The sequence below is a fragment of the Camarhynchus parvulus genome, chromosome 11, assembly GCF_901933205.1.
Source record: "Camarhynchus parvulus chromosome 11, STF_HiC, whole genome shotgun sequence".
NCBI lineage: Eukaryota > Metazoa > Chordata > Aves > Passeriformes > Thraupidae > Camarhynchus > Camarhynchus parvulus.
The window spans coordinates 20,589,862-20,604,202 of NC_044581.1; the positions used below are offsets into that span (position 1 = coordinate 20,589,862).

General features: G+C 39.8%; 1 long non-coding RNA gene across 1 annotated transcript; it reads left to right on the forward strand.

Annotated features, from left to right (window-relative positions):
• The first annotated feature begins 413 nt into the window (after nt 1-413).
• Nucleotides 414-10,512, forward strand: LOC115907877. The gene is made up of 3 exons (XR_004061071.1): nt 414-680; nt 6,445-7,184; nt 10,334-10,512. It is a non-coding gene; the product is annotated as an uncharacterized LOC115907877 (long non-coding RNA).
• The last annotated feature ends 3,829 nt before the right edge of the window (nt 10,513-14,341 follow it).

A 14,341-nucleotide genomic window follows, 5' to 3' on the forward strand; every position in this document is an offset into this window, starting at 1 on the left:
CGGGGCAGGTGGCAGAGAACAGACCAGACCGCAGCGCCGCCGCCGCTGCCCCACGTGACAGGCCCGCCTGTGAGCGGCTGCGGCGGCCGGGCCAGGCAGCGAGGGGAACGCAGCGCCGCCCCGCTCCGCTCCCTCCGCGCACACCTGAGGGGCCGCCGCCAGCGGCCGGGCGGCGCGGGCGGAGCGCGGCCGGGGGCGGAAGGGACGGCGAGGGCCGAGCCCGCCCGCGCAGCGCCGGCCGCCGCGCTTCCTGTCAGGCTGGGCTCTCCCCGCTGGCATGGTGCCGCCAGCCCGCGGGCCGGGCCGGGCCCAGCGCAGTGCCCTCGGGGCCGCCCCTGTGCCGGGCCGCCCTGTGCCGGGCGTGCGCGGGCCGCGGGCCCATGCCGGGAGGCCGCGCCCAGCGCCGCCGCCGCCGGTCCCCCGGCCGGGAGCCGCCTCGGCCCTGCGGGTCAGCCGGATGCCTTTTCCCGGGAGTTTCCTCCGGAGCTACGCTGAGTTGGCTCCGCTGCAGCTCCCGAGGGTGAACGCTGTGATCGGTGATGGGCGCACGGGGAAAAGTTCCCCAGGAGCCCGGCTGCCCTTGGAGCTCCCACCGCCTTCAGCCGTACCGAGCGCTGGGACCCAGGCCCGAACCTTCCAGGCCCTGCCGACCGTGAAACAGCTCATCTGTCATCGCACAGGTAACGTATCCACAGCAAGGCCCCCAATTCGAATTACTGTAAACGACGTAAACCCATCCTCTCCCACTGAAAATGGACAAAGCTTAATGTGTTTACAAGCAACAAGACGACAGAAGTTAACTGGGAACTTCCTGAGGAGAATTGCAAAGCCGTGCAAGGGGACAGGTACCCCTGCCCAGGCTGCCCTAAACAGCTACAGTGAACCAGCTGTACCTCGCGTGTTTGCTGAACTTTTCCTTGTTTTCCCATTTGCAGATGGTCACGTACTGCCTCTGAGAACCAGTACCGGTGCTTTAGGCCTTTTTATTTCAACAATATAAAGTGTGGCTATTGTAGTGCATCAGATTGAGATCCTTACCCTCACTGAGCTACAGACCTGTGCCTCACCTTTTCCTTATCAACTCCTTTGCTGGAATTATTATCATTACAATTTGCATTTGCCTATCGCTCTGGCTCTTAATGAATGCCTAATGGATGATTGGCCTGAGGATCAACAGTATTATGTGGGTGCACCTGGAATGAGAGAAATGGATGTCATAATAAATACTTCTACTGTGCTAGAGATGCAGAAATAATTAGTGGGTCAGTACAAAGTTTACCTGTAGGTGAGAAGGTCCCACACTCAGCACAGCAGTATCTGTTCTGCAGATACAGCCTGTTTCACTTGTGTCTGTGCAACTTTAAATAGCATAATAAATCACACTTTTTTTTCACAACTAAATTCTTTGTAATCTAACCAGACAATTCTTAAACCTTTAATGGACCCCTGATTGTAAAATCATTTCATCTGGGTTTTTGAGCAGTAATCCTCAAATTATGGGTCTGTAAAAACAATAATGGAATGTTTCATAAAAGAATTTTTCCTTGGTGAGTCTATTATGGTAATTTGAAAAACATACAGTCACTTCTACATTCTGCATTAACCCTTTTTGTGATAATTATGAGTAAATTATATCTCTCATTTCCATTAAATAACACCCTTGCATCTTACCAAAACAGTGCACTGTATAGGATTGAAAGCAAAATGATGGATGCAGACTCCTTTTTTAACAGATTGTGTCCATGCCACTAACTGGTTAAGATGAAATCCGCTCAGTTTAGAGTTATACTTTGATGTTCACATAAGACTAATTTAAATGTTGAGACCTGATTTTCAGTCACACACTTTAGTATTCACATAAATATATGTATATTTTAGAATACTTATATATGAATGTACATATGTGTATGCTCCAGCATCTGCTGGCCTAGGGGAATTAATTATCACATCACAACATCCACCTTGAAAACAACCAACAGAACCCATCCTAGGTGTTCTACATCAGGATGATTTGCAGATTATTTTAAAATCCCTTTAAAAGAATTGTGCCAAACTGAATCATTGCTCCAGCCATGTGTCAAGCCTTCATATCCTATTTCAAAACATGGTACAGAGATGGCTCTAGGAGTACACCTTATACATTATGTATGCTGGAGCATCATTTTAATGCTTTTGACAGAACTGGATCACAAAAGTCATGTAACACCACCAAAGGAAAGTTTTGATAAAGGTTTACTGAGTGTAATCAAAAGATATTATAATTTTTTAAAATATTCAGTAGAAAAATGAAGACATTGAATAATACAAATATTATGGATTCTGTCAATATTGGTACTATAAACATTAAAATAACTTGGAACCTTAACCTGTCTATGTGTGTAACACCTGTCTTATTCTGATTACATGTCATTTTATTACTTTATTCACATCAGTTCCCCCTGTATCTAGTTTCTCTAACTAGTAAAAGCTTATGCTTCTTTTACAAGCATCTATATCCATGGATTCATTTGGTTGAGATTTCTTTAAACTAAGACTCTAATTTTACCAGTTCCACAAGTAATTTATATGCATTTATCTCCTTTTCAGCATGTATCAGTTTCAATGCATGTACAGCCTTGTGCAGATCAGCAAGGCTGTGATCCCATAATAATCACCACTGTTCTCTTTTGACAGATGGCATTGAAGAAAAGTTGGGTAGAAAACATTAGGTGTGGTGAGACATTATTTGTCTCAGCCTCACACTGTTCGTCTCTGGGTTTATTGCATCACTGCACATCACTCTCTAGCTGCATTTAATGAAGTTTACATTTAGTGACAACTGCGCTCTCCCTGAAAGAGAAGGAAATTCTCAAGGGTACTTTGCTGCACCAATTTTAACACTATTTCTGCCTTGATCCATTATAGATCATTACTAAACTTCACAGTGATCTATTTTCCTTCCTCTTCTTTAGGAATTTGTTATTCATGAATTCTGTGTAGAGCTGAAAAAACCCTGTTATAATTTACATTAATTTCATGAAATGTGATCGGAATAAATATGAGCAATTTGGTATCACAGGAAGGCAAATACAAAGTGTTTGATGGAGAAATAGTGTAAGAACATCACCAATGTACAGGCAAAGAGAGTGCAAATCTGTGATATTCCTATGACACTGAACATTCTATGAAATTCTGAGCTGGTAGCAAGCAGACCAGATTATGAGCAGCAATTACATTAGGGTAATTGCTTGAAAAACAAAATAAAATTATTCTCTCTTGAAAGGGTTCAGTTGTCTTTGTAACTACTATCAAGGCAGCATTAATTGCATATTAAGGGTTTTTTTATACTTGTAACTTAGCTCTCTTAACAAAACTGAAGGTCCACACAACCTCTCCATTAAATAAATTATGTCTCATTTGTGTTTAATTGTGTTACTAAGATCAGATTTTTGAAACATGCAGCATAATTACAGAGGAGGATTAGAATTGTCTGCGTTTCAAATACTTACAGAAATAATTAGAGGAAGTTTATCAAGGTTCCTTAACACATTTTTTAAGCTGTACTTTATCATTGAGCTCCACTGGACAACAAGTCATTCCAGACACCTGAAAGAAAAAGCCAAACCACAACAAGTCTCTCTTCTTTGTGGCTTTAAATATTTTCTGTGTGACTGGGTTTTTAATCTCAAGTTGCTGCTTTATATCAGGGATTGTGGCAGCTGTTTCAGGAGGCTGCCATCCATCACAGGCCAGCACAGCTCACTCATCCCCTGTGCCCTGGAATCTCTGAGCTCCTGCCCAGTGTCCTGCACACACAGGAATTCTGCAGGTTTCACCAGGACAGGGAGGTCCTACACATTCATTTCACTTGTGATGCCACACTGAAATGCTATTTCAACATCACACCACATCTCCTCCCTCCCTGCTGACTTTATTTAAACTGTGATGATGCTGGGGTTTGTTATCTACTCAGTAGGAAAGCACTGCAAGACAATAGTGAGACCCCAAATCTACTAAGATGCTAAGCTGATTTCTCTTTTCTTCCAGTTCCTTCAAATCTACTGATGAGATGAGTTTGGATAATTTAGTTTTGTTTATGATAAATCCTTTTGTGCTCTGGTTATATTAGGGGCTTACTCTCTCTGGTAGCTGGAGTCTTAAAGGATTTACTATTTTCCTTGACATACAAAATGTTTGGTAAATGAGGGCTAAAGTAAGTCAAGAAGTAAGTCTCTTCTGCTTGTAAATTATAGAAGAGCAGCCTAAAATAAGGCTGAATCACATTTTAGGTGAATTAATGTGTTTTTGGATTCCCCTTCACCTGCGAAAATTCACAGAAATAACAGGCTCAGTGGGGCCTGACGTTGTCTTTATTACTTTACTTCTTTTCTACAGAAGGAAATGGAACAAACTATCAATACATTCTTATCCAACATATACTAGCTGCATGAGTTACTAGACTTATTTTAGAATTTAAGTAGGAGATCAAACAGATTGGAATTAGACGCATGAAAGCTCCTCTAACTCACAGAATGAATGCACATTAAAGCTATCTCCTAGGGAGAGAACAAATATCTTTGCTCAGAATAAATACTGTTATCAGAAGAGATGAAAATAGCCACCTGAGGTTGCTCAGCAATGTGCTCCCAGCCTCCAATTCTGTTAAAAAGAAAGGGAAAAAAAATTAGAAATTATTTAAAGTGTTACATACAATCAGGCTTATCTAAAATGGAGCATGCACAGAAATGCAAAACATCTAATTAGGACTGAACAGACACTTCAGATCAGTTCAGTGACTGGATTTTGTACTGTGGAGAAGGGTTGTAAACTGCTGCAGTGCAGATGCAGAGGCTGCAGAGCAGCTCCCTTGTCACACCACCCTGTAGTGTTCCCCCTAGCAGCCCAGAAAATGCCCTCTGCTGTTATGTTACCCATTAGCTGGGAACACTGGTAAGTTTTAGACCTGTCTTCCATCCATTCTTACAACTGGGAAACTTGTGCAAAGACTTACAAGTTAGCCAGAGCAGGCTGTTCAGCAAGCTGCTGGCTGAGGAGTGGTGCAGCAAGTAACTCAGGGCTGGTGTCATTGTCATATTTTCTGAAAAATCCCATCACCAGGATTTCTTCTCCTGGGAAGCTGAGAAGCCTCAGAGAAAAATGAAAACAATAATTAACTGATTGCTTCTCCCATGTTTTGCTGCTTTGGAATGTGGTTTGGACATTGTTTACCAACAGGTGAATGTTTGATTGGTTTCATGTGAATTGTTTTGACTTAATGACCAATCACGGTCAGGCTGTGTCGGGGCTCTGGAAAGAGTCACAAGTTTTTCATGAATATCTTTTAGCCTTCTGTCTGTATCCTTTCTCTATTCTTTAGTATAGCATAGTATAGCATTCTTTTATATAATATAGTAACATAAAATAATAAATTAGCCCTCTAAGAACATGGAATCAGATTCATTCATTCCTCCCAATGATGGGGAACCCAGAAAATAGCACAGAGCTGGTGCTCTGCCATTTCACCAAGAAGCTCTGGGTTACAATCACAGCAATACTGACACAACAGTTCTGAACCAGACTACAAGCACTGCAGTAATTCCACTGTAAACTGAATAATAGCTGCAGTCTATACTACACTTATTATAGACTGCCATTTTACTTACACCCAATTACCAGTTCAACAGGAAAAGCACAGTAGAGGGTAAGGATAACCAGGCTTCTCCTGTTTCATCAACAATTTTTTTTCTTTTTTATTTCCTACTACTTGTGTTACCAATAACTAAAATTTAGTGTCTCTGGCTAGTCTTCATTAAAATTTGGCCCAGATACTTCCTTAAAGGTTTTATTTGGTCCTAGAAAATGCAGTTTGTGTTTCACCCGTCTCAGAGGTTGTCACTAAGACTTAAGTATGGCTTTGTTTCCCTTATTTGTCTACTATAATTATATTTTTCAAGTTCCAATGGTATATTTTGGAGTATAAATTTCTCTTACACCCATTCTGCATGAAGGGTTGCACTTTTCACTGCGAAACCCCACATAGTTTTAAAAGTCCTAATGATTTTACAGTATGAAAGTATCCTTGGAATCAACTAGAATAATTATTACTGACAATTCTGAATTTTCTTCTCGACGTTCTCAATATGTGTTCATAGCACAGTGGTTTTGGTGTTCATAAAAGAGCAAATTACATCTTATTTCCCAAAGTTCTTCTTAAAATCAGTAGACTGATAACACAGCAAGAATTTAGAAGTGTTCCTCAGTAAAACTGTTCCACAGAGAGAGTGAAAAAGGATATAAATGGAAATATAAGGAAATAAATAGGAAATAAAAGGGGAGACAATGTATTTGTGTATCAGGACAATCATCTGTTTAGCTAATTTCACTAAAAGATAAAATAAGTTTTAAAGCACTAGGAAAGAGACATGCCAACCTGTTCTAAAGTGTGGATGTCTGATCTTTACCCAGGCTGAGCCAGCACCTGCCAGGAAGAGGACACAGAACACGTCAAGTCCATCAGTACTAAGTCATGAGGTGGATTTCCATGACACAAAATGCTCTGCTCTCTTTGGTTTGTCCACTGGATCCACAAACACTGTCCTTCTGGATCCTCAGTGATCCTGCCAGCTATTGACAGTAACAGCTAGAGTGGTAAAAAACTGGTAGCATGTCATCAAGGATGGTGGGCTCACAGCTGGGGACAGGAAATTACACCTGCCCTGATTTTCATCTCTGTTCCATGCTGCCTAGGCTGTTTTTATTATTGTACAAAATTTATAAAAACTAAAATCTATCTGAAGTGTGCAAGTGAAATCTGATTAATATAAAACCCAGTAATGTTTTCACAAATCAGCATGCTAATTCAGACCACATTTCAGAGAGGAGAAAAAAAAGGGATAATCATAAACCATGGAACAAAACTACTGTCAGAGATTTGTAGAATAATCAAAGCTGCTTCAACATTCAATGGAGTTTAAAACCATGAAAAGTCAGATTTTCTTGTGCATAAAGAAAACCCTGTAATCCAATATATCCTTTAACTATGACACAGTCTGTGCAGCAGAGCTGTGGATCCTACTTGTATGTTCCAACCAAAGCATGAAAATAAAAGGAGAACCTGTGATAAATGAGTTGAAGAACGAGAAGGGAAAATCATTCCAACAACTGAACAATGAGTGAACAAGACTGGCAGCCCTGTGGATTCAGCTGTAAGTATGCCTAGAGAGAAGGGGGAAAAAAGGCAGTGAGTATGAGGATACTCAGTGATTTAGATTATCAAAATTGTTTTAAGAGAGCATTGGTATGTCTTTTCACAAAGCTTTAACCATACCTATTGTTAGGACACAAAATCATCTGTGAACCAAATGCCTGAGGCAGTACATATATGTAAAAAAATAAAAAAAAAATTAAAAAAATTTTTTTGCCTGTGCACCCCCTAAGTTAGTGAAGGTTGAGTCATCTGAGATCCCCTTTCATACACTGTGGCAATGTTCCTCACTCATTTGGGGTCACCAAATGTGGGAATGTTCCTCACTTGGGGTCACCAAATGTTGAATTTTGCAGGCAACCCCAACAAGGGAAGGGATGAGAATCTTGACTCCATGTTTCAGAAGGCTGATTTATTATTTTATTATATATATTATATTAAAAGAAAATTATATGTTAAAACTATACTAAAAGAATAGAAAAAAGGATTTCATCAGAAGGCTTGAAAGGAATAGAAAGGAATGGAATGATAATAAAATCTTGTGACTGACTAGAGAGTCTGAGACAGCCGGACTGTGAATGGCCATTAATTAGAAACAACCACACGAGACAAATCACAGATGCACCTGTTGCATTCCACAGCAGCAGATAATCATTGTTTACATTTCATTTCTGAGGCCTCTCAGCTTCTCAGGAGAAAAAAATCCTAACAAAAGGATTTTTCATAAAATATGTCCTGTGACAATACACATCAGCCTCTGACAGGGATCAGTGGTGCTCCCCTGAGCTGGAATTCATTCATTTATCCCCGAGGGCAGCAGTGGCATGGCTGCATGCAGAGCTCCCCAAGGGTGCATCCCCTCCCCAGTATCCACGTGGCTGTCAAACATTCCAGCTATTTCCTCAGCTGAAGATAAAGGTGCCAGATAGGGCAGCCAACTAAATGAATGAAAAATATTATTTTAATAAAAATTAGGAAATAAAATCAAAGAAATCTGCAGTAAAACCACTTAGAATAGTATCCACGAGTGCTTGTAGTGGTAGATGAGCCAGGAATGTTGCAAAAGGATACCTACTGAAAATCACAATTAAGTGAAGGTAACTACACCTTTAATAAATAAATAATTTCTGTACAGAGTTCTCACTCTGGGAAATCTCAGAACCAATCATATTTCAGAGGGCATAGGGAGAATCCTACAGCAGGCAACAATAATAAAATCAATTTATACATAGATTGCTCCATATGTTGCTCTATATTTATATATAACACATTTATGAATTCTTTTAAACAGAAAGCAATCAAGCTGATAGAACCATGGGGGTCACAAATCCTAAATTAAAAGTAGCTAACAGATAAGTTCTTTGATCTTGTACAGATTTGAGAGGACTCCAGGGTAACACAGCATACATAGCACAGAAAATCCCATGATCCCCAGATTGGTGCACACATCTACAGGGATCAGTGTTCAAATACTCTTCATCAGGGTGTCACTTCTTCCCATAGTGATTGTTCTGCCCATGTCAGGGGAGGTGCTGGAAAGATTAAACCAGCTTCAAAACCTATTTGAATAAAATACCCAAGTATTCATTTACATTTAAATTTGTATTCACACTGTCAGACTCACACACTTTTGAGATGTTTATAGATTTTTCAGTTACTATCTCACACAACCAGTTGTTTTGGGAGTTAACTGTAATTAGTGTTTATGAATCTATCATTATTCACAGACCCTCTTGGAACAAATGAACAAAAATATGTGTATGCATTTGTTTTGTTGACTACAAAAAATATGGCAGCTCACATATAATTGTCATGTAACTTAGGAAAACCTACCCCTTTTAAACTATTCCCTTACTATAGTAATTTGCCAGCATTCATAAATGACAGTAATTACAACAATTGTTGTTTTTTAATCTTACTTATTCCATGCTCTTCTGCTCTAACTATGAAAAAATAGTAGTTATGTCCATAAAAATGGCATTGTACTAGCTTGAACAAAGATAGTGATTCAAAGAGATCATATTTAATACCATAATTTCATTAGCCAACAAGGCATTGATCATTTTCCTCGGCCACAGGTGCAGCAAGCACAAATTCAACTCTTCTTGCCTCCCCTGCTGTACAGAACTGGTGTATAGTGATGAGTTAATCTGTTCTCAATCCTACATTTGCTGAACTTAATGGCAAAGCAGTGTCCATTGATTACAGTGACGCAGAAGGAAAAATCACAAAGGCTTCCTACTTCTCAAAAGCAAGCCACACTAGCAAATATTTAACTGTCAATTAATGTCAAGAAATTGTAAATATTTCATCCTGTGTCTATACATCTACTAAAAGTACATTAATCCCAGTTGGAAACACAAATATTCATTGCAGAGCCCACATTTAGCTTGGCACCAATCTCACTCCTTTTGCTGGTAATTTACTTGATGCATCCCAGCACAGAAGGGCTCAGATTTCTGCAAAGCCTCTCAAGGGCACAAAAAGTTAACACAAAACCCCTCAGTGATGTGTAAATCTTGATGTGCAAGCATTCACCATCTTAATATTCCCACAATGTAACTTTGTTTCAGAAATATTTCTATTTACTGCATAACATATGCTCCTCTTCCTTATGGGCAATTTTCAATGCCATGGGCATTATTAATATTCTTCCTGAAGTTCTTCACAGGGGAGAGCAGATGCAGAGCAAATATGTGGATCAATTTCAGATTGTACAGTACCAACCAAGAGCTCTGCAGCTGCATTAGTTGTGAGCACTGCCAGGCAGCCCTAAAACCAATGGTGCCAAGGCAGCCCCAAATCTATTTTTATGCTCTCCTAAGGGCCCCACATTTAGAGCTGCTGAAACACAGAAACCAGCAGCAGCTGCATAATCAGTTTATGTGAAAACATTTGGAAACTATTAAGTCAGAGATTCAACAAGACAACATCAGAAGAAGTGACTAAATCCTTCTCTTACAGTCATGTGACACTGGATTTGGACCACAATATCTAAACAGCAGTGTTATGGGTCCAAGTGATGCTTTAGGTTTTAGCACCTTTTTTGAGAGATGTACTATTTCATAACAGCCTCTGATAATCCCAAATTTGTGTTTACAACTACTAATTCATTAATTCTCCCTTAATCTTCTGGGTTTGTTTCCACAGACCACAGCCAGAGAGAATGCCAGAAGAAATCACAACTTGTCAGTTGTCACAGAAATCACAGCTTGTCATGGGAATCAATATTAAGGAGCACATGAATTTCACCCAGTTCTTAGAAGGGCAGCAGGTTCTGGCCATGGCCACCAAGGCAGGTTATTCATTTGGACCAGGTGTCCCAAGTTAACCCAATGCTTCAGTTTTCAAAGACAGTAGTCAAAGAACTGCAGAGAGAGACCTGCATATCTTTTCAGTTGGTTAGAGTTGAGAAGTAAAAGTCTTGAGGGTTTTTTTCATTCAATATGCAAACTTTAGGACTCAGCCAGTATAGATAATATACTATAAAGAATAAGGATTGGGTTTGGTTTGCTTTAAGGGTAGGGAAATAATAGGATAGTGGTACCCTGATCAATTAAGATAGTGCATCAATACATATTTATTACATAAAGATAACTCAAATTACCTTGAGAAGCACATAATAAAAGAGCATAACCCATAAGGAAAAAAAAAGTGATTCTGTTCTGCCTGAAAATGACATGTAAATTAAAATGTTAATTTAAAAAAAATTTAAGTCTAGTACTGAAAAAATAGCCACTCAGGGCTGGCCAAACAGACCTGAGTTAACATACTATTTGACAATTTTTGTCACCGACAGTAAGTATTTGTTGTAATAGAGAAGCACTATATATAGTATAATTAATCTGAAATAAACATGCTGACTTAATTTAATAGTTTATATCAGTAATTTTTTCAAATATTAAGCCATACTCATAGTAATTAGGGACACTATAATAAATTATTTCTGAGCTATGACCCTCTAGCATGTTCATTCAGCAAGATATGTCAAATGAAATAATATGTATAAATGGTCATATTATTTGCTTTTATGATAGTTATAACTCTTATGGTATTTTTAACTATTATTTTATCACTGGACAAAAAGAAAGATTTCTGATGGATATAGTATACATACTAAAAACCACTTTGTTTAAAAAAAATCTACAAACAACACTTGGTTGACACATCATTTTTAAAAAGCTGTAATTCAGACCATTTAAAAATATTTCTCATGTTAAAGTATTAACAAGAGGTTTTTCAGAAAAAGCCATCATTCAACAGTTTCCATAGACAACAAACAGCTAATTATAGGGGCTAATTGTGTTTAGTCATCTGTAAGTAAAGAATAACCATAAATACTACAGGAGATAAGGACAGACCTTGTTGTTTTGATGGCATTGCACAGTTAACAGAACAGGAAAGAATCTGCCCACACAGCCTGAATTGATTCATCTTTTCCTCCCTTCATTATGAATCAGATTCTTTCTTGCCTTTGTATTGAATGAAAACCTCACTATGGCGCAGTCAGTGGGAGTTGTGCCATCCACGTCAAGTCACCACTGCTTGACTACCTCTCCAAATAATATTAAAAAGAACTTGTATATTTAAACCTTAATCATAGCTTAACTACAGTTTTTTGAAAGAAAGAAAAGTCCTGTTGCAAAACCACAAAAGACAGATGCTTCCCCTGGTGTCATCTTTCAAATGGTGTAAAAGAGAGAAGCTGCTGGCTTTCTGATAGTTGCTGAATGCATGGAAACATGCATGCCTGCCTTACAGGATGTGAAACAGAGCTTCCCACAACCCCTCACACCTGTATGCCCATGCAACCTGTGCAATCTCACATCTCCAGGATGAGAAAAAAGCTCTGAACCTGCACGAATTGTGCTGCAGGTTCCACAAGCCTGTCTGCACCTCTTGACCTTTATCATAATGAAAGAGATGTACAGAGACTGCAGAGAGACCACAGCCATTAATAAATGCCTTCAAAATATACTGAAATTAAACTCATTTGTGGATTGAAAGGGTCTTTGGCCAAACAGGAATGCTACATGTAGGAGGCCCTATGTCATGTTTAGGAATGATTTAGTGTTCCCAAATGAAACATGGCACTCCCTCACTTCTCCCTCCCACGACATTGGGACAGAGAGGAGAATTGCAGGCACAGAAAAATCACGAGTTAAGAACTATTTACTGGAAAGAGCAATGAAATGAGAAAATGAACATACTTGGACAGTTTTCACAGCTGAGATGCAAGCCTATAAGGGAAGAGAAACTTTCTTCATCTCACCAGAGGTGGGCAACCAAATTATCTACTGCTGATTCTCTTTCTGTGCACACCCTCACTGCCAGTGAGTTGGCACATGGCAGTGGTGCACTCTGTAGAGACTGGATGCCACAGGATAGAAACTACATGCTACATGAGTTGTGTACACTGGACTTCATCTGCATCTACAGGGCCCTGCTTGTTATTTGAATCCCTACAGACTCCTTCCCTGTTGGAACAAAAGTAGAACAGTGAACTGAAAATAAACTGAAGTGTAATGGCTTCACCATCTGAAAAAAATGCAAGCACAATTTGCCAAGATAGGCAAATAGACATTTAAAATATAAGTGTAAACACCTGCACAAAGACAAAATTCTGCACATGAACCAAGCACAGCTAATGAAAAAATATTTTTCAAAGAGGTCAAAGAACACTTCCAAAATTGCCTTACTTCTCCCATCAGTCCCACAGAACCTCATGTTTTGGGGCTATGGGTTTCAGCCTTTTGGATGAAAAATTTTCTATTCTGCTGCAGGAAGGCACACAACTTGCAATTTATTAGCTAGCTACACTCAGAGCTTGAACAATCTTGTGTTTCATTATGAACTCAAATACAGTGAAGCATTCAAAAATTCTTTCTTTAAATCTGGTGTAGTTATGAGCTAGGCTGCCTGGAGAATGGAGCAGCACAGGTCCTAAAGAATCTAAATTGCTCAGTGTCCTCTTGCTCTCTTCTCCTCCTGGCCTCTGTTGAATTCTTGTCTTTTAAGTGACACTATGGGATATCTACCATATCTATCTCCAAGTTCACAGGCCACTTCCATCTCTGTTACAGCTAGGCCGTAAACATCAATAGCAAAATGCATCAGGGACTCCTCTGCTGGGTGATGGAGGCAAGTCACTTTTCTCTCAGTAAGACACTCTGGTATCATTGCTTACTTTGTAAGAACAGACAATGAAAACCTTAAAACAAGCCTACAAGCAACAAGTATTAAGTTCTGCAAATTACTTACAAATTAAACCATCCATATCAATATTTTCTACAGGCAGCAAAGGAGTAACTGGGAAATGTCTTTGTTTTCCAATATGCAGTATCCCAAACAGTTCTCCCCCTCCCTCTCCCCAAAATCCAGAGCTGACACTGTGGCAAATCCTTCCACGATACAGACATCACATTGTACAGCCATGACACATGTAGCTGAACATGCCTGCTGAGGAATGACACATCACAGCTCAGCACGTCAGGAAAGACAAAACAGCAATCCTACAAACAGGGGTTAACAGGCAGTGTGGCTTCACTTGATGTTTTTGTCAAATGTTTTCACCCAAGTCTTTGTGAATAAGGTGCAGGCAGCAATGGCAGCTCCCAGGCAAAGTGGAGATCTCTTCCCCCAAGCCTGTAGTCAGTGTGGCAATAAACAGCCACTAAACATTTGGCAGCCTCTAACTTCCCTTCTTTAGGCAACTGCCACTTTGATAAAATATATCTCCAATAAGCAAATCTGCCTGCAGGAGTCACTTCGCTTTTCCCTATTCACAGACATGGAGGAATGAAAAATTAAATTTGATCAGATCTGTGTTTGAAAGTTCAGGACCCCGAGCTGGAAATCACCAGAGGCTGGCAGGGTATTCTGGCCAAATATTGCTGCCTGTTTGCCCTGTGCCTACCTTCTGCCCTAGACATGAGCTGTTGGCCATGGTTATTAGACAGGACACTGGGCAGATACACTGTCAGTCTGATTCAATCTGAGTCTAGATATGTTCTTATGTTAAGTAATACTTAACTGTTATTGTGGTAAGTTCTGGATACAATTTCACAGAGCAAGCTATGAAATGCCTAAGAAAATTATTAATCACAGCAGCACACGAGTTAAAGATCTTCTGCAGCAATTCTGGCACTTTAAGAATTC